This window comes from Neopsephotus bourkii, unplaced genomic scaffold (assembly GCF_033783945.1).
Source record: "Neopsephotus bourkii isolate Nb327-2 ecotype Australia unplaced genomic scaffold, CSIRO-AGI_Nbou_v1 NB_1037, whole genome shotgun sequence".
NCBI lineage: Eukaryota > Metazoa > Chordata > Aves > Psittaciformes > Psittacidae > Neopsephotus > Neopsephotus bourkii.
In genome coordinates this window covers 762,620-785,676 of record NW_026901526.1, presented here as the reverse complement: position 1 = coordinate 785,676, position 23,057 = coordinate 762,620, and the positions used below count along the sequence as shown (strand labels likewise).

The following is a 23,057-nucleotide window of genomic DNA, read 5'->3' as shown; positions in this document are numbered from 1 at the left end:
ACATTGTATTTGAAAGGTCTCCTTCACATCTGTATATTTAACAAGTGTTAACTCTCGAAGGAATCATTCCTCTACATGCAAGCAGGTTTCCAATATAGACCAAAGTGTGGGGGGATGTTCCTCCTTATTCCTTCACTGGTCCTGGAGCTGTTTAAGCAGAAATACCTAATTGATCTGGTGTGCAGTATCGGTTACATGATGAACCTGCCCAGCCCTTGTGGAAATAGAAGTCAAGTATCATAGATATTTGAATAGAAATCGAAATATCATTCCCAAGAGTGGTATTTCCTGCATACAGAAGTTAAGCTGAACACTATAAGATAATTGAAAAAAAAAAAACAAAACAACAACCTATGAGTATTCTGGACTTTATTAAACCCTCTTTAGCTAGATTTCACTCTTTCGTCCCATCCCTAGGAAATCACAGAACACTTTTCTATAGAGAATTTGCAGTATTTCGCATCTATGCTCAGCTTTGTCCAGCATGGATTCCAAAGGCAAACTCCTTCTTACATCCTGTTACCCTTCTTTTTCTTTAAAAACAAAACAAACCAGTTTTTCATAGAGGAGTTCCATTTATTCAGAAATTATTTCAGATGTTTCAAAGAAAATCATCTGAGGGAAAGCTTTGCTCTTTCAGTTGGTGTTCTGTTGTTATTCTTTACTATTTGTCAATATCTTAACTGTTCCACTGGATAAAAGCAGCTTGAGCAAAATAATCCTGTAGGTGAAACAGAATTTACTCTTGGTGAGAGATGTTGGATAAGAAGGCCAGATAGCTATGGGCCAATCTCAAGGCTATTGTGAAGCCCCCGCTCCAGTATTTCATCAAAAAGTGGCCCTTCAAGAGCAAATTGCTGGCACTGAGATGCAGGTGAGCCTTGCACACAGATGAAGAAAAAAGCTGTTTGGGAATAATCAGCAAAAGGGAAGAGCACCTGTGAAAGCATCCTCAGTATAAAAATATTTTCCCAGCCCCATTCCTCCCTCAGCAATCAGTGTGCTTCCTGGACAAGGGACTTGTTAGCCCTGGAAACCCAGCCAAATAGATAAGCTGCACTTCGGTTCACCTTATTTGCTGCCAGATCTTCAGTCTCAAAAACATTTAGTGCTCAACAATTCTTAATCCAAATGTCAGCCTTCTCTCCTCCGCTCAAATATTTCACACAGCTTGCAGTGAGGCAAACCTTTGCAGGCATTTGCAGAGCTGCTCACAGCCCTCGCCACAGAGCTTTCCTGCTCCTGGGCTTCACTGCGGGCCCCCAAACCTTGAAACATTTATGATGACTTTAAAACAGGGATGTAAAGACACATCGAGCCTCTAAAATAAAATTGAGAGGATGAATAAATGTTTTTTGTATTTTTAATATCAAAATGTGAGAAAGGATAGTGTAAGGTAATGACCAGTCCATGAATTATCCATGACTTCAGGCAACACCTCACACAAAGCTCATTTGAGTACCTGGAACCCACAAACTTAACATGGTCTTAAAACTGCTGATAGGCTCTATTCAGAGTGTTCTTCTACTATAGCTTGACCTAATTTCCCCAACAGAAAACCTTATTTGACCAGAAAGAACATAAAATAAGCTTACTTCAAATGCTGCTTCTAATGCTCTGCCATGGGTTTTAGCAGCTTTCTAGTATTTTTGTTCAACATAGCAGGTAATCATTCTCTCTATATCAAGTCCCTTGAATTTATAATTCCAAAGTAAAGCTGTAATTAGAGAAAAATATGCATTAATGAGATAACAACAGAGAAAAAAAACGAAGCAATTGTTATACCTACCTCATCAGCTATATGATTGTTTGAAACATGCAATACTTCATTGAGCTGAATTAATAACAATAGCGATCAATTCCTATTGATTAGATGTGAGAAAAAAGATGACATCAAATAAATAGCAGATCAGTTCCTACTGCATAAAAAGTGAACTGTGCTGACAGTTCACACAGGCAAGACATTTTCTTTGGAGTTTGTCAAAGCCTAGTTAAAGAAGGAAGCAAACGTGTTGAATAGGCAATCCCTGTTGATCTTGGGAGATGCAGATACAAGAACAAAGATGAGGTGTTCAGGTGAATAGGGCCTCTGGTTAAGTGCATGGAGAGATAGTGCTTCCAGAGAAGTAAATCCAGTATGACCTTTTCCTAATCACTTCTTTCTTGGACTAAGTTATGCATTTGTTGTCCTTAAGAACCTCTAAATCGTTACAGATGTTTTTCATTACCGTGGTAACTGTTTTGAGAGGAGCTGATGATACAGCCATAGACAACCACCACTAGACAAACTAAATCAGTCATTGCTTTATTAGTTTTATCGGCTCCTTCGTACTCACAGAGCTAAAATAGAAAAACTGAGAATCTGCTTGCTTCCCATCCTGAGGCAGTTTGCACCTCGAGTTGGATAGGCTATGTCTAATAAGAGTGACTGGGCTTTATATCCCACCAAAAGTGGTCACATCAACTGTCTAAAAATACTGAGTCCTCCAATAGATCACAATTTATTTAGTTTTCTTGTTACATCTTACTCCTCAGGCATGCCAGGGTAAGCCTAAATAGGGCTATGCTTGAGATTCCCAGCTAACTCTGCCTGAGCTGAGCCAAGCACTGGAAGCAGCTTTTGTGCAGAAAAAGTCCACATCTGGATATGTGCACAGCTGCTGCATTTTGGCTTCTCATGCTTATGCCTCCATCAGGCTTAGGAAACAAATTCAGGAAGCTCTGGAGTGAGCTTCAGGGAAGACATCCCTTTTCATGCTCTTACATCTTGGCAACTACAAAACTCTCTTTGGAGATCAGAAATGTGGCTTCAAAATTCCTTAGAGCACCAGAAGATTTGAACAACTTACTCCCAGTATCTCCAAAATGCCTTCAAGCAAGAGTTACCACAAACAGCCTTCATGTTTTCTCAAGACAAGACTCTAGCCTTCTGTGCTCTGAAAGACAGAGGGGCAAAAAGCCCTGTCCTCAGGAGATGCAGGCAGCTGCTGGCCTTCCTCACAGCCCTGAGAGGACACCCTGGAAACAAGAATGATTCCAGGTCTTTAAACAAAACCCCAATTGTTTTTCCCAGGGACTGCCCTCTGCAGCGTTACTGTAATATTTTGCATCAGAACCAAAAGTCAGTCAGGCTGACACCTGAGTGTTCACTTACTTTTATTCTCCACTTTTGCTTCTTTCCTTGCATGAATGTTTAAGGATAATTCTGCAGTTCTTAGACAGGATACCTTCTGACACCTTACAGAGTACCAACAGTCCATGGACTAAACTCTGCGAAACACTTCAAGTAAGATTCCCTACTCTGATTTATACTGATTCCCTGCAAGGTGCAAAGCACCTGCCCTGTCGTAGGCATGTTGGTTTCTCTCTCTGGGACCTAAAAGTCAAGCACTGCAGCGCCTGAAGGCATTTGGGCTATTTTTTTGCCCTAGCTCCACAACCATCACGAAAGATTTCTCAGTCCAAAAACCATGCCAGTATTACTTCTGCCTTCACCGGGAGCACCAGAACTTTCTCAGGCATATTTTGAGAGGACTGTGTACTTCTCACTTGATAACAGTTTTATGATGCTCTGAAATACTATAAATGCGTTAAGGGACCACACTACTGATGTTCTCCTTGCTAGCAGCCCATTTTTTGACATCCTATAACCATTCATGAGACTTCTGCACTTCCTTTTTGAGACTCAACTGAGAATTTTGGGTAGAGACAGGCTGTCTGCCATTCTTCTGCAGGTTAAATAAAGCCAAAACAGACACACAGACTGTTGTGAAGGCTCACACAGCTGCAGTCATGCTTCATATCAACAGAGAGGTTTTACCAACCAGTTCTCGGTTCAGATCTGCTGCAGATCCCTGTGATTATCAGTGCCACCTCCTGGTACAGAAACATACTGAGGTCCAGCCATGCAGGAATGGTAAGGTGAAGAAATGCAAAATATCCCAATCCTTACTTCCTGCTCAATTTCTGTGGTACTCTGCAGCCCTTTATATGCAGCTATTTATTTTACGGATAATCAAAAAGTTAATTATTCTTGTAGCTGTAAATGAATGAAAGGACAGGGAAGCTAAGGCAAGAGGTTACTATGAACTCTTCTCTCCAGGATATCTGCAATGATGCTAAACCCAAACCAGATACATCTTTACCAAACCAGCTGAAGCCCAACAAGAGAAAGCTTGGGAGTTTAAAGTTTTATTCAAAAATGTCTGCTATTCATTGCAGGACTGAGGAAATTCTTTTTGCAGCATTTGTGAGCCTTGGATACAAACCTGAGATTTTGATTGAAAGTTCAAAACTGGGCGTTTTCCAGGTCCCCACAGCTCAGTTTATCCAGATAAATGAAAAGGAGAGAGGCAAAGCTTAGGACACAGCTGCTGGGGGGAGGCAGAAGAGCAGGACTTTGCTCAGGGCTTTGCCAATTACCTTTTTCAAAGTGATCAAAGCTGTGACATTTCTTCCTGGAGCAAGTAAGGTGTTGTCCTCAGCTACTGTCTACTTGAGTATCCTTAACTGCCCTCAAGCAAAACCCCTCCAGCAGTTATACCTGAGCTCTATCCTCCCTCCTCCCTGCTCCCTCATGGGCACTGCTCTCCACATGAGCTGGGTCATACTTTTGCCATTGTGTTTACAAGAAAACAACTCCCAAAAATGCAGGTGGGGAGGAAAACTGACATCTATCTAATGAAAGTAAGCGATCTCAGAAGCTGAAGCACAGGTTCTGTTTTTAAAGCGATACCTTCCCATCTGTTCTCTGGCCATCTCATGCAGAGCCTCTCAGCAAGAGAAATCAACAGCCTCAGGTCTGAAAAAGCAGCAGTTCTCTCCCTGTGCTCTCATATGAAATGCATTTTTGCTAGTGCTGGGGTACCAAAAGGGCCTAAACGGCAGCAGAGCAGGCAGCCATTGGCTCCAGGAGAGGGCAGTGAAACACGGCTTAATTTGGCCAGGAAAGTGCAAATACACCTTGACCTGCTCAGCAACACCCGCTTAATCAATCTAGATGTTGACCGTGTTGGAATAAACCTGGGCAGATTCAACAGGAGTGGCCGTGAGTGGGGTTTCACGTGTCACAGGCTCTGTAAATTGATTTAGGTCACTATTTCCTAGGGAAAATAGTATGCAACCACTCATTCACTTTCTGTCCACAAAGAGGAAAAAGTGTCATTAGGAGGCGGTGTTCGCTTGCACTTAGGTTAATAGGTCTCATTTGTTCTGCCAGTTTGGAAGGAGGCAGAATCAGTGGAAGAACTTGTAATTCTCCTTTATAATTAAGACAATGTGCCGTGCTGGCCCTCAATTATATTTTTGGATGCTGCAGTGTCCATGACACATCTTGGAGAGACCGCAGCTGTGATTAAACGTTTTTGATAACCCATAAATATAACATTAGTTGCCTTGGTTAGGTTTCTGATAACATCATTCATTTCAGATCATTCAATTAGTGCAGACAAAGGGACTCTTTCCAGGAGACATAATGTCATTGTCTCTAGAAAGGAACGTACTTCCCAATGACTGTTTATCACTCTGTAATTACAGTGCTGTAGCAGCTATGCTCTGTATTACAAGAAGTCCTTTTTTGTGCCCAAGGATCCAGCAGTTCTTTGTTTTAATTTATTTTCCTCTTAAATACCTCCTGCTATTTAAGCAATAATTCCCTGTAAATCAATTGTTAGCAGCAGTTAATGACTGGTTGGTTAATTAATAGCTGAAAGCAAAGCTGAGGGTGTTCACTTCTCTAACAAACCAGCAGACATTAACTGTGGGATTATTGCTAACACACCCTATAATCAATGACTTCTTGCAGCGATGGGGTAGACTATGTACGATTTAAAGAAGGGACAGGCTGGGTTGCAATAGGTGATAGCATTAGGAAAAATAGTCACCAACTTGTAGGGTAAGCCACATGCCCCTAAGAAGGCAGCAGGGCAACACTGTTGGCACAGCATGTCTGGATTGTAGGGTCTGGGGCCCATAGTGCCTGTTGATTTTGGGGAGATGCTAGCAGGGGCTAGCAGAACCCCAACTACTGAAATCAGGAGCTGTACCCTTGACAGCAACACAACAAGAAAGCCTTGGGTTTTTGCCCATGTCTGGATCTGATTATGCAGAGTATTTAAGGGGTGTCTGTGTTCTGCTGGAAAGCTGCATTAAGATGTTTTTAATGCAACAGTCTGCTCTGCTGCTCTCTCCAAGGGACAGATTCTCAGATAATCTCTTTTCACAACATTCTCAATTAATATTTATATAAGCCTGTTTTGTCTCTTATCTTCCACAAAATAAGGTTTGGAGTGATGCTGCCATGGAGAAAGAAGGAGAGTCTAAAGCAGGCAGTAATTGATGTTCATAAAGAGAGCATGTGTAATGGACCAGCTGGCTTATTATGAACTAAAATACTGCAGTATCTTCAATACAGAGAATGGTAACAGAGAATAAATGTTGACATTTTCATGGTGAGCAATGCAAGACCATCAAATCAAACAATTTCTGGCATATTGTCAAAGCAATGTTAAAATGGAAACTTGAGCAATAAGGACATTTTTACATTATTTCTTTTTATCCCTGAGTAGAAATGTGTGGCTGTGAGGAACTCATGGCATGAGTTCCCCACTGACACGGAGCCTGAGGTTCCCAACAGCACTGCCTGGCTTGTCTTAAGGGGAAGAAAACAAACTAAGAAACTCAAAACCAAACAGCAACGAGCCTCCTTGCATGACTGTGCCAGCTCTTCTCACCCTGACATTAAGTGCTGAATCAAGATAATTTCTGCTTTTTATCCTCTCCACATCCAAAGAGAACAACTGCTCACTGTCTCATTCACAGCCCTCACCTCTACACTGGACATCTGCTGCCATGTTACTCTCTTAGCCTTTGCTTTCCTGAAACAAACAAACAAACAAACCCAATTCTCTCAGCATCTCCTCACAGTTTGTGCTTTCTGGTGCCCTACATTCTGACTTTCCCCTGGATTTTCTCTGCTTTGTCTTCATCTGCAGGAAAAGGTGGCACTCTGGCACACTGCATGCGGTACCATAGGTGAAGCCAAGAAAGGAAAATAATTGTGAGCAGTGCCTCAAGGATGATGCTCTTGTTCCTATAACCCAGAACATTGAATTAATTGTTCCCTGCAATACTCAAGTCTTTTACAAACATGCTGCTGCCTGGTTATTCCACCTTACCTTCTCCCCCCACCACCAAAGTGTCTGTCTCTCTTTTCCAGGCACAGTACTTTGGACTGTTCTTGATGGAATTTCGTTTAAACATTTGGGAGTCATTTCTCCAAGCTGTGAAGACTTGTTTCAAATTGAGATCCTGACCTTCTAGGACTCACAGCACCTCCTAATTGTGTCATCCACTGGCTGGATTTGTTCGCTTGTTGTTCAGTTGTCAATAAAAAGTACTTAATAGAACTGGGTACAAGACAAACCGTCTTGTATGACCTACTCAAAATACCCTCCCTGACAGTGATCCAGCACTAGCTGTTGCTGCAGAGCTATTTTTCAACAGGCTACGCACCTACCCCATCGTAATTATATCTATACCATATTCTTTAGCCTGTCATAGATGTCAAAAAGTGTTACTAAAAATCAAGCACTATTGCATTTGCTGCTTCCTCTTTATTCACTAGACATGCTACAGTCACAAAGAAGGAAATTAGATTGATTTGACATCAACTGTTCTTGACAAGCCTATGTTTTTCTTTTCCTCCTCCCTTCCCCCCCACCCCCTTCACCATATCAGCTGGCTACTTGCAAATTGATTGTTTAATGATTTGTTCCTGTATCTTTTAAGGACCTAAGTTAGATCGACAGGTCTGCAATTCCCTGGGTCCTTCTCTTCCCCTCTTTAAAATATAATATACTGTGTTTGCCCTTCTCTTGTCTGCAGGGACCTCCTCTCTCCTCTGTGAGTTCTTAAAGATAATCACTAATGGCTTAGTGATTGCTTCAGGCAGTGCCTTAAGTACTCTGGGGTGAATTCCATCAGACCCTGCTGACTAGAGTACATCCATCTTATCTAAATATTTTTTAATCTGTTCCACTCTCCATTCAGTCTGTACTTCTGCCTCCATGTAAAAATTAAGTTTAAACAACTAGTAGTGTCCCCTGGTGACTGATACACATCTTAACCAAAAGCAATTAAAAATTCTTCAATTTATCCTGTAATATTGACTAATGTTTAGATTTTCGATCTCCATGTTACAATTCTAAAATACCAAGCCCATTAACCCCTACTCACTGTCTGTTATACTGAGACACCATCATTAAAGACAGATTCAAGGCTGAGGATGGAACAGAAAGAGGAAAAGCAACTAAAACATCATGTTTTTTCACTCAGAACTTCAACATTTACCCATAGAACTGTGCTGATCCCAGCAACATCTTTCCATTTCTCCCCAAGCTGTTCTTAATATAAGTAGCACATTCATACCTGAGTGTGCACCTGCAGCAGTGTCCGTGCACCAAGCACTCCCCGTAGTGAGCAACTACAGTACTTTGAATTTAGGAAACTGCTAGGGCTGTTGTCTAAATGTGCTCTGAATTACAAGACACCAAGTTAATGTGTTGCTTGTTGTGCATGGGTTTTTTTGTTTTGTTTTTCAAAACAAAACGTCAAGATCCGCCAAAAGTGGTGGTGGGCTTCCCATGTACTGTATGGAGATGCACTTCCTTTGCTCTCTCATCTGCCTGGTGCTGCAGAACCGAGTGAGAAGGTAACACAGGTTTCCACCTGTGATAGCTGTACAAAACAATCTTTGCTGCTGTCTTTAGTAACGTCCTTTTTTTGTGCTCACCTTTCTTCTCAGTAGTTCACAATCATTACAGAGCTGAGTGACAGGGATTGCATACCAAAGTTCTTGCAGGATGTCCATATGGTCAACATTCTCAGGTTTATTTTCATTATCAGCTTGAGTGTTTTCTGCTAGAATAAAAGATTTTTCATAACAGGAACTACTTTTTAAAAGTCTATAGGCTTAAGTCCCACCCCATTCCTAACAAGTCAAAATGATTGCAAGAAATCAGCTTTCAAATGAAGAGCACTTGAGCCAAATGAGTTTGCTGAAAGCTAGCAAGGGGCAAGAGAAAGCTGGAGAACCAGTGAAGACACTCTCCTTTCTTTCCTGTCTCATCCAGATGTCCAAATCTTGCAATTCACGCTTTCCCTTTGACCCTGCTAAATATGGATGAACAAGAAGTGATGGCTTGAAACTGTGCTCACAACTCTCACGAGAATTTACCCACAGTAACCCTGATATTTGCAACTCATCTGCAAGCATCCTCTTTCACCTGGTGCCAGATACGAACAGTACATTAGGGTATGAGTTAGGATAGTGTACAGGGTTGCTCAATTCCTTGCCTTCTCTATGTCTAGAAAAATAGTTGAGGTTTGTCCTCAAGGCCTTCTATTTCTTAATTTCAGATGTGTGGTTAAGGTCTTAATCTTAAGGTCCGCCTATGCCAAGGTCTGAATGTCGGTGTAGCACTACCAGCAATTGCCACATGTCTCTGAATCAAGGCAGCACAAAAAAATCTCTGATAAAGCCTTTGATGGCTCATAATAAGCATTTTCATTTGAAGGGGTCTGTCTCTGGAAATGCACATTTGGAGGACACTGGTAAAACAAAAATGTAATCCTTCTTCCAAAAAGCTTTTTCTCTACAGAAAAATGACATTAACATTTGAGATGAGAGCTGGTTTGAGAATTTTCTAACTACTTTTTTTCATCAGAGATGTATGACAATTCAAACCCAACGCTTTTTGCAGCAACGTGTTGGTTTTCATGAAACTCTCACGGGCAGCATTGCTGAGGTCAAGAATAGAAATTACACGAAATTCAAGAAAGGAAGAGGTACACCACAGAGATGGTAGTTGTCAGTTGGAAGGGTATTCACCCAAGACACAAGATACTCCCATTTTCACTTACAATTATCCACATCCTATATGAATACAATGATCATTAGACCTGCCTTCTGTCAGACAGAAGATTTTCAAAACCCCTGCAGTCGACTAACTCACTGCCACTGGAATCAAAATAGATTGGAAATTCTCATGTCTGGGATACTGATCTATGGAAAACTAAACTTCTGAGTAATATTTCAAAGAATTAACTACCAGATACAAGTTTCCCATTACTCCTCAGACTTACTTTCTCATTTCCTTCTGGATCTGGAAATAGCACTGTTGGGTTCCTCAGCTGGGACAGTTGGCTGACATCTGTTCTCTGCTGCTTGCATGGAACAATTACTGTGTTCATCTGTGTTTTCTGAATTTGGAAAAATCATATAAGAGGAGTCATTTCCATCTCATGAATCTTCTATTCGTCATCTGATATGCAAACATAAATGGTGCTTAAATGGCCTTTTTCTCTGAGCTTTACTGCCATCCTCCTTTCTTACTCCATCCCTGCTTTTTCAGAAATTTTACTTTGAGGGACCCTCATCAGTCTAACAATGTTAATTTCTTTAGATTGAAGAATCTGCCCAACCTACACTCAGGTTATTATCTCCGGATTTTGAATTTTTATAACCTATTTGAGGATGACTGCATTTTCATGCCTAATTTTAAACTCCTACTTGTGATTTTGTCTTCTGTTATAAAACCCCCTTCATAACTCCTTGAGTGAGATGATGATAAACAATGTGCTCTCTCCCATTGCCATCTTTCTCAAAGTTCAGTAACTCAGCAAGCCAACTTCAGCAGTACACTTCAACTTGTGAATTTTCCAGTTCTCAAAGCACTGAAGGAGCCAAGACTATAAATCGGTTTAAGAATCCCTTGATAATGACCTATGAAACTGACAGGTTGGTCAAATGTTGAGTCAGTTTAGAAGTATTCATGCTTTTTTCCTTGCCCATAATAGCAGTGAACCTTTGAATCAAGGTTTTCACAATAAGTATCAGTAATAAAATCAAGTAAATCTCACCAGACTGAGGAATTTCTCATTGTTTATTAATATCTTTAGAGACTGCTATTTGTGCTTGTTTCTGGGAAAGCAGGGTTGCCCCTGGAGCTTTGCTCCCTACCAAAAACACCCTAGAGAGGCCCCTTATCTTCTCTGCATGAATTTGCTCATCAGCAGGAGGGTAAAACTTAACTATTGCAATTGTCGTGGGTAAATCACAGCGCTGCTTTAGTGATATTTAACGTTACAGTTCCAGTCCTTAGGAGCAATAAGTTTTCCAGTAGAATAAATTCCCTGCCACTGCTTGAAGTATTCAGAGCTTCCCACAGAGCTGCTCAAAAACTGGTGAAAAAAAATAAAAGGAGGAGCACTCATTGCTACCTTTATTGAAGGGAAGAAAGTACAGCCCTTGGATCAAGCAGCAGTCCATGGCACCCAATTATTTGTTTTCATTGCACAAAAGAAAAAAAAGATAAAAAAGAGTAAAAGAAAATTAGTTACATTGATTCACACATTGATTGCTGGCTGGGGTTTCATTTGGGGTTGCCCCTGGGACTGCAGCATCAGCAGGAGCGGTTACTTAGTCATGAACATACTACACAGCAAGTAACCAGATTGCTCCACAGGAGGAACACTGCTTTTTATCTGATGTCTTGGTTGTGTGAGGAGGAAACCCAGCTCCCTCTAATCACAGGCTGCCACAGCAGGGGACACATAACTCACTCCTCAGCAAATGAGCTACTACAGCCTTTATTATATGGTTCCTAAAAATGAAAAGAGCCTGTAGATCTTTGCAGTGTGATCTTGGAAATTAATATTATTCAAGCCACAATTTCAGCAGATCACCTTAACACTGCTTTTTAGTTTCTTTGAAACCTGGACATTTTTACTGTAATGTGAAAGAAAATCTATCTATAATAGCCTACTTATGACAAAATGCATATTGTAATATGGTTGCATGTTAAAGCTGCAATCATACTGAGCTTCCCCTTGTGCCAGAAGCCCTGTGATGGAGGGACAGTGCCCTTTCCCAAGCAGTAGCTATACAAAACCATAATAAAAAAATGCAGTTTAATAAGTTGTTGGGAGGAAAGGGACAATTCTGGGTCAAACCAGAAGAAAACATTAGAGCAGGCCAGAAACCCACAGTTATTTCTCATGCTGGTTGCTGTTCTCAGCCAGAAAATAGCACTAAACAATCTCTCCTCATTTAAAAATTATTTTCCTGACAGTGAGCTTGCTACTGTTTGTAAAACATACTATAATTAGCACCGATATAGAAAAGTAGCAATTGTCAGAATGTAGTCTCTCAAACTAATCATCAATAATTACAGTCACACCTGAGAAAAAAAACTGAATTCCTATGCAAAAGGGAATTTCCATGTTTGATCAAAATTACTTTAAAATACAAATTCTAATGCAAAGTTGTCATTTTTCCCAACATGTTAATTTTGACTGAAACAAAATGTTTCAGTTTTATATATTGAGGCAAGCCAAAACATGTCACTTTGGCTACCTTCAAAGTGAAATGGTATTTCTGCATGGCCTAACAGAGCCTCCCCGAGTTGTGGCTTCCATTTTCTCTGCACCCTTTAGCACTATGGAGATTCCCATGTGAAATATATTTCCTACAGTGCAACTTAAAGCTTCAGATAAAGACATGTATGCAGGTTAGTTCTCACCGGGAGATTGCCTAGGCTCCCCAGAAAACAAGGGCACTCAGGGGACTTCAGGATACATCTAAACCAGCCTTCTATGTGCCCCATTTTCTGTCAAGATGAGCAGGTACAGCACAGTTTGGGAGCTGCAGGGGGAAATTGGGCACACAACATGCATCACTCAGAAAGCATTTTGGGGGTGGTACTGGTCAGTGTTGAACTCACTGAAAATACAGTATTTTGTTTCTGTGCTATAAAGATTTCAGTCTGTGCTAACCCTACGGCAAATGAAAGATTTCCTTTACGTTTTCCTTTCCGGAAAAACAAAACCCTTCCTAAAAGTTTGATCGTGCAAGAAATACATTTCAACATGAAATTCTTAACCAATAGTATTTACAATGACAGCAAACAAAGCAAATGACAGGACTGCAAGAGCCTAGCAACTGCTACTCAGCTGTTAAAGTATTCAGTAACAGATTAGCATTTTTTCATAATCAGAACCATAATATCAAGCACAAGAGGGCTAAACCAATTGCAGACAGCGGAGTGACATGGTACCAGCTCAGTCCCTCACACAGTCTCTTCTTTACAAAATTAAGGTTTTGTACTTTTTATTTGCCTTCAGGTGAACATCTTTCCCTTGAAATATTCACACTCCTGAAGATCCTCTCTGGCTCTCCCAGACATCCCCAGTGACATCCCATTCCCCCAGATCTGCACTGGTCTTATTGAACATCTCACAGGTGGTGTCCTGAGGCTAAATAACACCATTATCTTTCCTAAGGTAACCTCTACCCTGGAGTCTGAAGCTGTATTTTTCCACTTTACGAGCTGCACACAGTGCGTTGCCTACAGCAGCTTGTTTGAACATCCTGTCCCCTGGGACAGAGATACTCCGTGTGTCACCCCACTCATTTCTCCTCCTCTTCACTCCACTGAGCAGAGCCAAGGGACCGCCGCAGCAAAGCAGGGGGCTGTAGTGTAGGCATAGCACCACTGTGCCTTGGCACTGCATTATTCTCCAAATTGAAAGGAAAATAAGCAGGAGTAGTACAACATATCTTAATCTTCCCTGCTGGTAGTGACAGCTTTACTCAATTTTAGTCAGCTATCAAGTAATCAGAATGAATTAAGCAGCAGAAGGAAGGACTGCGCCAGAATCCAATAAGGCAGTGGGCACTGGATGTTTCAGGGAGTCACTGCATGTCTCCGTCTGTTCATTATTCCCCCAGGCTCTCCACTACTGCCATCAGAGAGCATCTCTGAGCAGCTCCCATCTACCAGGAAACCAGCTCTTCTTGCCTCACCTACCACCAGGTTTCAGAAAATGCTTAAAACTTCCCATCCTTCTCCATGGGATGGTTATGCACACATGCTGCCTGACTTTATCTGCTCTGAAGAGTCTAATAGGAAGGCTTGAAACTGTTATTAACTCCCAGCAAGTCCCTCTTGCACCTTTAACCAACAGCGGTGCTTGCACTTGGTCAGCACTCCTGATCCCTCCTGTGCTCTACCACCTGCGATGAACATGCCAGGATGCATGGTTTCTTTGGAAGGCCAAATGCAATTTCTCCTTTATATGTCTCAGAGGAAAGGAGCAGCCTAAGAAACACTTCACTCTGCGTTCACACTTCTCAAAAAATTACTAGCTGCTTTCAAAACACTTCGTCTCAAGGGTCATCTCAATAGCAGCCTCCACATATGGAGAGACTGGATACTGTTGGCTGCAATAAGGTGGGGCTTTTTATTAAAGCACAGAACCTCCCTGTAGTCAGAGACTAGCTTTCAGCCCCTGATTCTGTGTTTGGCACATCACGCAAGCCAAGAGGGTATTTACAAACACAAACATGTCATTAGGGCATGAATTAGGACAGCTCTCATGAAATTTCTGACTTCAGCTGTGTTTTGCCACTGCCATTAAATTGTCACACATGGGCTGTAATCTGCCGTAATTCCATTTAACTGCACATACAAGGCAAGCAGTTAATGGTTCCTTCATAAATCCTGACGGCCAAGCAGCAAGCAGGCTATGGACACGGAGTCTGCTAATTAAGTTGAGTGCAAACCTGCTCGTTACAACACTAATAAATAGCTATTTCCCTGGGAACAGGACTGAAAGCACACAATGGAAAAAGTCCATGGAAGGCTAGAGAGGACATCTACAGGAAAGCAAGCACAAGGCAGATGATATGGCTGTGATATCTTCCCTGACGCAGCACAATCCTGCCTATGTTAACTCTGGTTAGAAAATAGCTTTAGCTGGATTATGGTCAAATTTACCCTGAAGGGATGGAAAACTCCTCTGAAAAATATGAAGAGGATGAAAACAGCCTCTGACTGTGGATCATTACAAAACCACCCTGATCCAAAACCCTAATTTTTATTTCTTTTTCCCAACTGTTATTTGCCTCCTCCTACCTGAAACACCCCCACCCCTCGGCAACTCCTTCTTGAAGCTCTCTGCAACATCTCAAGAAATTCAAATGCCTGCTCCTAGAGGAAAATAGTTTCTAATTAAACATACCGTGTGGGTGTGAATGAAGCTGGGCCCACTCCTTGCCTCGCTGATGTCAACAGAAAGATGTTTTTCTTTTTACCATGAGCATCAGCAGAGGCAGGAGCTATGGGGCACTGCTCCTAGATGGGGTTTTGAAAGAAACAGAGGTTTGCTGGTACCAAAACTAACACGGCTGTTCTTTACGTTTGGTGAAAGAGCCTGAAGTGCTTCCTAAGCTTCAGACCTAAGGTCCAGGCTTGACTGGGAGGACATGTGTTAGAGGGCCAGGAGAGCCTTGCTGGAGGTCAGAGCTTGCTCAATGAGCAACAGCTAGCTGAGAAGCTCAACTGTTTGTGTAAATGTTAGCTACTTATGGGTCCACACTGGATGTGGGCATCAGAGCAAAGACAACCTTATTCTGCACCACATCAGAGCACAATTTTGTGGGTTTTGAATCAAATGTAAGTATTCAGGCAGTGCTACATAGCATTTTTGTGGGAAAAAAATGGGATATTTTGCAGACTGAAAACCTACTTAAATAATTTTCGGTTATATTCATTTGTTAATCTGAGGACTAAATTCAAAAAGGAAATCCTCTATTTCCTAATTTTTCTCTATTATAATCCTTCCACAGAAACATAAACCACTGTAAATTCAGACAAACAAACACAAATCTTGCCAAACCACGACATAACAGAAAGGTGAAGGTAGAGCACGCTTTCCTTTTATCTAGGTGGCAGTTCCCCCAGGCCAAAGTAGTTGCCGATGGTGCTCAAGCTCCTGATTTGATCTCCACCTCCCCATTTCCTCCCTGGTCTTTGGCACCACTAATACAGATCTCTGCACTGCTTGAGGGGTGCAACAGTGTTTTGACCAGTGACTATGTTTGGTGGTAGCACCTCAGAAATTACCCATTTGGAAACCTGGAAGAGAAAAAAATAACAAGGTGAAAGTTGCCTGACACTGCTAGGAACCAGGTAGTTTGTTCATTTGTGGTAACTTAGCTTTACAACAGCATGATGGAACCTGGTGGTACTAGAAGAGAGGTTCTGCCTCTACTCCAGATAAGCTTCCTGCGCTGCATGCAAGAAAAGCTGAGTGTGCTGTGGGATTATGGCACCTCATATTCCATTTATATTCTCAGTTATGAACACTCTAGGGTTTTTTGCAGCAGTAGCTGGTAAAGTTCAGGCCTGTGTGAAATAAGAAGAAATGAGATATTTATTATATTTCAGTAACACAAAATTATATTTTCCTTGCAGAGCTACTGAGGCTATCAGAAAAAAAGAAAATCAGCAGCTGATCTCCAAAGGTCTGCCTAGCCCTATGTGCTCATCAAGGCTCATATTCCTGCACCTAACAATATATATTCCTTCAGAGCTTAGCTTGTCTCAGATGGAAAGAAGTGATCTGGTTTTTCATTTTGATGAGGCTAGCACTTCTCAAAGTTCACCTATGAATAATCTTGGCAGGGAGACGCGCATCTAGCTGATTCGGAAGACACATTTGTGTCAAAATCCATCTCTCCTGATTTTCAGTGAAGTGCTTCGATATGCTGTGGTACTTCACAAGATTGAAATAAATGCATTTCATAGCTCTCGTATCCCCCAGCTCCCACCCTCTCTATAACTGCATTTCCATCCCTTTTTTTTTTTTTTTCCACAGAAATACCTGAGGCTGCTTTTGTTTTTCTCCACACAAGACTCAAGGTTATTTGAAGACTTCTTTCTTGGACTTGTTTCCCCACAAGCCATAACTCATCATCATGGCAGCAACTCCCCTGCACAAGAGCGGCTCCAGGGCCTTTCACATGCTGAATTTCCCAGAGGAAGAGAGTGGTACCAAGGCAGTATTTTCTTACAATAATTATGCCTTTTTTTCCCCTCAAATGCAAACCTTGCTGCATTGGTTGCTCTGATTTCGGGCTCAGCTGGGTTTTTGGAAAAAGATGTGTGTTTCCCTCTGTCTGTAATGGACACCATGGCTACATTTTTGAATTATCACAGGAGATGCATAGGCATTTTAAAAATTCTGCAAATGAGAGACTAATCACCTTCAGGAACACCACTGGAACTGTGGCTCCAGCTGTTTCAACTTCCTACTTAGACCCTTAGAGGAGTGATTAAAGCTGAAGTCTGAAGTGATTTAGGTGCAAGGCTTGCAGGTATTCCCTCCCCCAGCTGCCATCCTAGCAAACACTATTTTTCTCACAGGCAAGGTAACAGATCTAGCGGCATGACCATCCTTTAGCCACCCTGGTTCACAGTCCTGATGTGAGGCAAACAGCAAACAATAGTTTCATACTACATTGGTGGTGCCCAAAATACAGGTATGTTTTCTTCCCACACCCCTGGGAAAGGGTTAGGGTTCTCATGAAACTACACAGGGAAGCCCTTCTCCTTTCTAGCCCCTGTGTAACCTGAGGGCCCTTCCAGAAGAGATGTCAGAGGAAAAGCATCCTTTAACCCTTGGGTTCTCAGCAGCCTCTAGCATGGCTATCGGTATGCTGTACCAAATTACCTCCACTCACGTGGCTGAACTCCACAGTATATAATGTTCATGACATTAATACTTTCTACTAGAGCAAGTTGAAGGATGCAAGTGGAATAGGATACATTTTTTACTACAAGAATTCCTTTTTTTCCATATGTAAGGGTGAGACTCACACACAGCACAAAAATACTACAATGATGTACAAGAAAGGGACAATGCTATTGATAGTAAAAAAGTTTTTTATGTTAACTGAGCAGCATTATTCCTCAGACTTATTTAAAACTGAACCAGTTTCATCTGGCTTAAGGAATTCTGTGATACTATGTTTCTGTATCATGCCAGGAAAGATTTGCTGTGCCCCTGGAATAGGAGCTGGACTCCTGTGGATGTCATGGAGGAAGGGAGGAAGGCAGAGTAACAAGTATAATGGGACAAACAACAGGCATTCTCCAGCCCTTGCTCTTTTTGCTTGTTTGTTTGGCTTTTGTTTTGTTTTAAACTAGATTTGGATTTTACTTACATAAAAATACAGAACAAGTCTTGCTTCATCTCAGATATCTGTGGCTCTGTCACAGCAAAATAGCTGGGCTTTGTGCATTTGCTGTGTTCAGTCAGTATAGGACATAATGAGTACTAGAAAACCCATGCATGAACTTGGGGGTCTGGAGGTTAAAATACCAGATTAATCTGACCAGCTCAAACATTTCAGATAGTCACTAGGGTTGCTGAATTCTTACTCAGCTTAAACTTCAAGGGTTCAATTACTGGCTTGCCACACTAACACCAGCATTTTAGGGTTGCATGTGAGCTGCATGGAAAAGAGTTACCCACCCTGCTCCCATGTGTTTGAGCTGCTCCCAAATGTGAGATGCAATCTGGCATGCTGATCTGAGAGGACAAATTTCCCCTGAGCACAGATGATGTGACTTTGTCTTTTCAGTAGCAAAGAGTATTTTTTTATTCCCTGAAAGCAATTTTATTTCCTAAAAAGACGTGGAGGTCTGGGGCTGGGGTATTTTGGAGCCTGAGTAACACAGATTCCCCTACAATAGCATCCAGGCCCCATGGGAAGATTTGAAGATGCAGACTTGCTGTCAGTGCTAGCCCCAAAACAAGCACACAAAGTGTTTGTGAAGAACATGAGGTTTCTTTGGTCCTGCGGTGAATTTAAAGTAGAAGAAGGATTTGGGGGAAGGAAAGAAATTACAAAATGAGGGCAGCTTGTCAGTTGAGAGCTCTACCTTGAGTGGCCTCAGATAAGCCTGGTTTCCTGAAAGCAAAGGAGGATGTAAAGACACAGAGGATGTAAGGAACCAGCAAAGGATTAGGGGCTAGTTCTGGTCCCTGTTTTGATATCCCAAGAAAACACAGGAGATATTTCACTGGGACTCAGTGCCATGCCCCTGGTTTCTCATGCTAACAGAAGTCTTATCGTGACATGTAAAATTTTAATCTGATAAAATAGACCAAATATTATAGTGGTGATTTGATCTAAAATAACATAAGCCAGAGAAAACCCACTCATGAATCAGCTAATTTTTCTCTACCCACAGCCCCTTTCTACACTGCCCTGGTTTTCCCAGAGGATGCAGCACACACAGAGAATTGTATGTCCTTATCATTGTACCCCTTGTATCAGGTGTTAGTACTGTATGACAACCTTCATCAGCCCACATAGCTTCCCAATGCAAAACTGCTGCATCACGTGCCCGCACCCACTTAAACTTTGGGACTGAAACTTTTCATCATTTTCCACTGAAATGCAACTCTGGCAGAGATTTCCTCTTTCAGCATTAGCCCTTCCCAGTTCGTAGCTTCCTGCACTCTCTTTTCCATCCTGTCTCTATGGGAAAAAAATAACCCAAACAACTTACACAGAAGTTTAGCCGTTGAGTAAAATTTCACAGCTTGCTACAGGTTTCACAGAATGACTCAAAGAGCACATTAATTTGCTTTTCAGATTTTCTAGGTTTAAAAAAGAAGCGTCTGGCAAGTCCTACAATCCTTCTACAGAGCCTTGCTGGTTACGTTCCTCTCCTCGGCTAGAAACCCACCACCTCCTCCATCTTAATTTAGATTTTACTTCTGACAGAGCAACACAAGATGCACCACAGCTTTCTCAAGTGGCTGCACACTGGTCCCCATGAACAACAGCACTCCAGCGCCCAAGGAGGTTGTGGTGCAAGCTCTGTGCAGCATCGGATGGAGATGTCCTCGCTCCCTTGCAGACCCCTTGGGTTTCTCAATTTCCTGTATCTGAGCAAAGGACAGCACAGCTTTGTTTTAGCTCAGGCTGCCCTGTCAAAACTAGATTAAGCAAAAACTCCTCCAGTTTTGAAATTAGCTTCATTTTACTTTAGAGAGAGAAGAGGGGCAGAAAAGCCAGCCTGTGAGTCTCTGAAAAACTCTGATTAAATATAACTTGCTCCATAATGATTTGTTGCCATCTTTGACAAAGATGATCTGGTGCTTGCAACTTCCACTGAATTTTATTCCTATTGTAGCTGAACTTGGGGGAAGTGACAGGGGAAGGATAATAACATATCTTGGGGCTGAGAGAGAGCTGTTTTTCAAGTGAGACAGAAGCAATGAGTGCTTTGAACACCTCAGACTTCAGTGAAATCCAATTTTCTGTCACAGGTTTTGCACTGAAGCAAGAATGCTCATGGAAGTCAAAGCCCAGGATGCTAAGTGGTGTCTGTAAGCTGCATAGGAGATGAATGCTTTCTGTGCCTTGCAAATATACCCGTCAGTCTGCAGCAGGAGTGAGCAGTGAGCATTAGCCATTGGTGTGAGGCTTTGTACTCAGAGGGCTTTGCAGAGAATCCAAATTGCAGCTCACAGTTCCCTGTGAAGGCTGAAGAAAACGGCTGTGAATTCCCATGCTCGACTGGCTCAAGGATAATGCATGCCTTCAGGAGAAAGTAGAGCATCTCTGCTGAGGGAACAACTTATAAAGGCAGGCTTGGCCTTCAGCTGATAAAGTTCTGGCCAGCAAATTCCTGCATTTAACCCTTGGAGAGTCCCTTGTGCCACATCTGCTCGGAAGCTCCAGTTGGCCCTGAGACAGGCACAGGCAAGAGCCAAGGGATGGATGGAGGGAGCCAATGTTGATGGGTTACAAACTTGAATTGTTTGGGATGAGACAGCAGCCTGCAATCTTTTGACCAAATTTGTCCTGGAAAAGAACATGGTAATAACAGCAGCTGTTTTAAAAGGATAAAGGCAAACCCCAGCACTGAGGTTGGTGGTATCCCAGAATTCTTTGCAGCTTAATCACAGCAATGCAGTCAAACATGAGGGTAGTTCTTAAGGGGTATGTAATGAACATGCTGGCCTTGCAACACAGCAAACCTATAGCTGTTTATTGTTTCCTCACTGTTCTGTGGGAGTAAGACCACAGCAGCAGCAGCAGCAAGACACTGCCACCCCTGCCTCTCAGTCTGACACCCTGAAAACATTAATGAAAGAACTCCCATTGCCTTCACATTGAGGGCAGTTCCTTAAGGCAGAGGTCTTGCTCCTTGGACTGAAATATTTCATTAACTTCAGCTGAACTAGATAGAGCTAAGCCCTTGGATTGTATCCAGAAGTAACATGCATTTTACCTCCTGCCCAAATCACAAGTATAAACGAATTAGAGATACACTTTAAGCATGCAATAAACCACTCCTGGCTTAAATTTATGCAGTCTTAATAGCAGTGCATTTAGAATAAACTCCCAAGTGAGATAAACATAGTTAGAAAATAAGGCTTTTGCTCTCCTGGAAACAAAATATGTTCTTTTGTCACTACTAAATAATGAGAACATTAGTACGAAACATCAGGAAACATTAAATAAGACATGAATGAAGGATTTAGTAAAAAGGATATGTAATGGCAAATACAGGGGGCAAGAATTTGGGATTAGCCATGCCACACCAGAGACCAGGATGTTCCCCTGGTTATTGCTTCTGCCTCCCCACTTCAGGAATAGGAACCATGCACAAGCACAAAACTCTGTTTCTTAAAATAAGGTCAGTGACCTGAATGCAGGAAATGCTGGAGCTTGAAGCTTTGTTTTATTAATCAGTTTTCATGCATTTAGTTGAGGATTAACATAGGCTGCCAGCTTTATCAGCATTAATTTAGAGCACCTTGAGGTATTGAGGGCAGAGCTGTCTGCTGCTCATATAACACCAGCATGCCACCCCCACTCCCTGCCTGCTAAGGATTAAGAAACCATTAGGCCAAAATGAACACTTCAGATATGCACTGCTCATTACAGCTTTCCAGTCACAGTGGAGGGGAAAGGAAAACATGCCAAAAGCAGAACTTGCAGGTTGCTTGGCAGTCAGAGGACACTGGGACTGCGGGGCCGATCAGCAAGCCCTATGCATGTGTTCAACCTCATAACAGCCCATTACTGTAAGAATCTTTAAACAACAAGGCTGAAAAATAGCTGAGAAAGCTGAGGGATGCATCCTTTAAGCTATGATACAGACTCACAAGGCATCTGTGCAGCTCACTCCACCATGGTGCACTTACCTTCTGGGTGGCTAACTGCCTCATGCCAAACCAAATCAGCAAACCTAAATGGGCATTCACTTCCTTTCTGTCCTGCTGGTAGTTGTGATGGATTTTTTTTTGCCATGGAAAAAGTTTCTGCATTGTAACAAGCTGCATAGACCCTAAAAGCCTTCTTAGGGGCAGAAGGCACCATGGGACAGTTTGACTACAGGCTGAAATAGTCAGCTGCAGCTGTAACAACATAGCAATTAACACCTCCCTAGTTGAGCAATTAATGGTTCTCTACTGCAGAAGGACACCTGGGCATAGATTTGCTGGAAGAGCTGAACATTTCCTCTCATGATCTAAGTCCAAGGAAGGCTGATTCAGCAACCACCACCTGCGTTTGCAACCATTTCCTCCCATCTGAACCCAGGCAGCAGGTCAGACATTAGCAAAACATCTGCAGGAAACCTCTGGGAGCATTTGAGCAGCTCATCTATCTGTGTACCATAACTACCTAGTCTCAGCGTAGAGCACCGGTCTCCCTATGTGCTTGTTGCATGTGCCAGAAACATGGTCAGGTGTCTTCAAGCAGGAGGGCTGGAAGCTGTGATCAGATCAGAGGGACAACTGGGCTCTGGGGTGACTGAGCACCCACAGAGGCCTCTTTCTGTCAGAGCGCATGGCAGACCTGGACGAGTGACTGTTCTCTTGTGTTTGTCTCTAGTATGCTTAACATTTCCTCTGGGATGTAATTATGAGACAAGAATGACTTGAACTCGAAGATAGGTGCACCTACTGTGCAGTAACATTGACACTTTACCATAAAACAGAAGACAAAAACCTCTAGAAAGCTGAGATGGGGAGGACATAATTTAGAAGTAGCTACGGTTTGTAAGACCAGGTTTCTTTAGACCCAAGCCTTGCTTGATCCAAGAATCTTTTTACCAACAGTGAAGCAGAGTGCAAAGAGCTACCTTGGACCTGGTGCATTTCTCAGCTGAAAACCACAGTCCCAT

At 42.2% G+C, this 23,057-nt stretch overlaps 1 long non-coding RNA gene across 1 annotated transcript; it reads right to left on the bottom strand.

Moving 5' to 3' along the window:
• Nucleotides 1–1,641: 1,641 nt before the first annotated feature.
• Nucleotides 1,642–22,644, bottom strand: LOC133216324 (uncharacterized). The gene is made up of 3 exons (XR_009726618.1): nucleotides 22,075–22,644; nucleotides 10,144–10,260; nucleotides 1,642–1,717 (listed from the first exon to the last, which is right to left on the bottom strand). It is a non-coding gene; the product is annotated as an uncharacterized LOC133216324 (long non-coding RNA).
• Nucleotides 22,645–23,057: the final 413 nt, after the last annotated feature.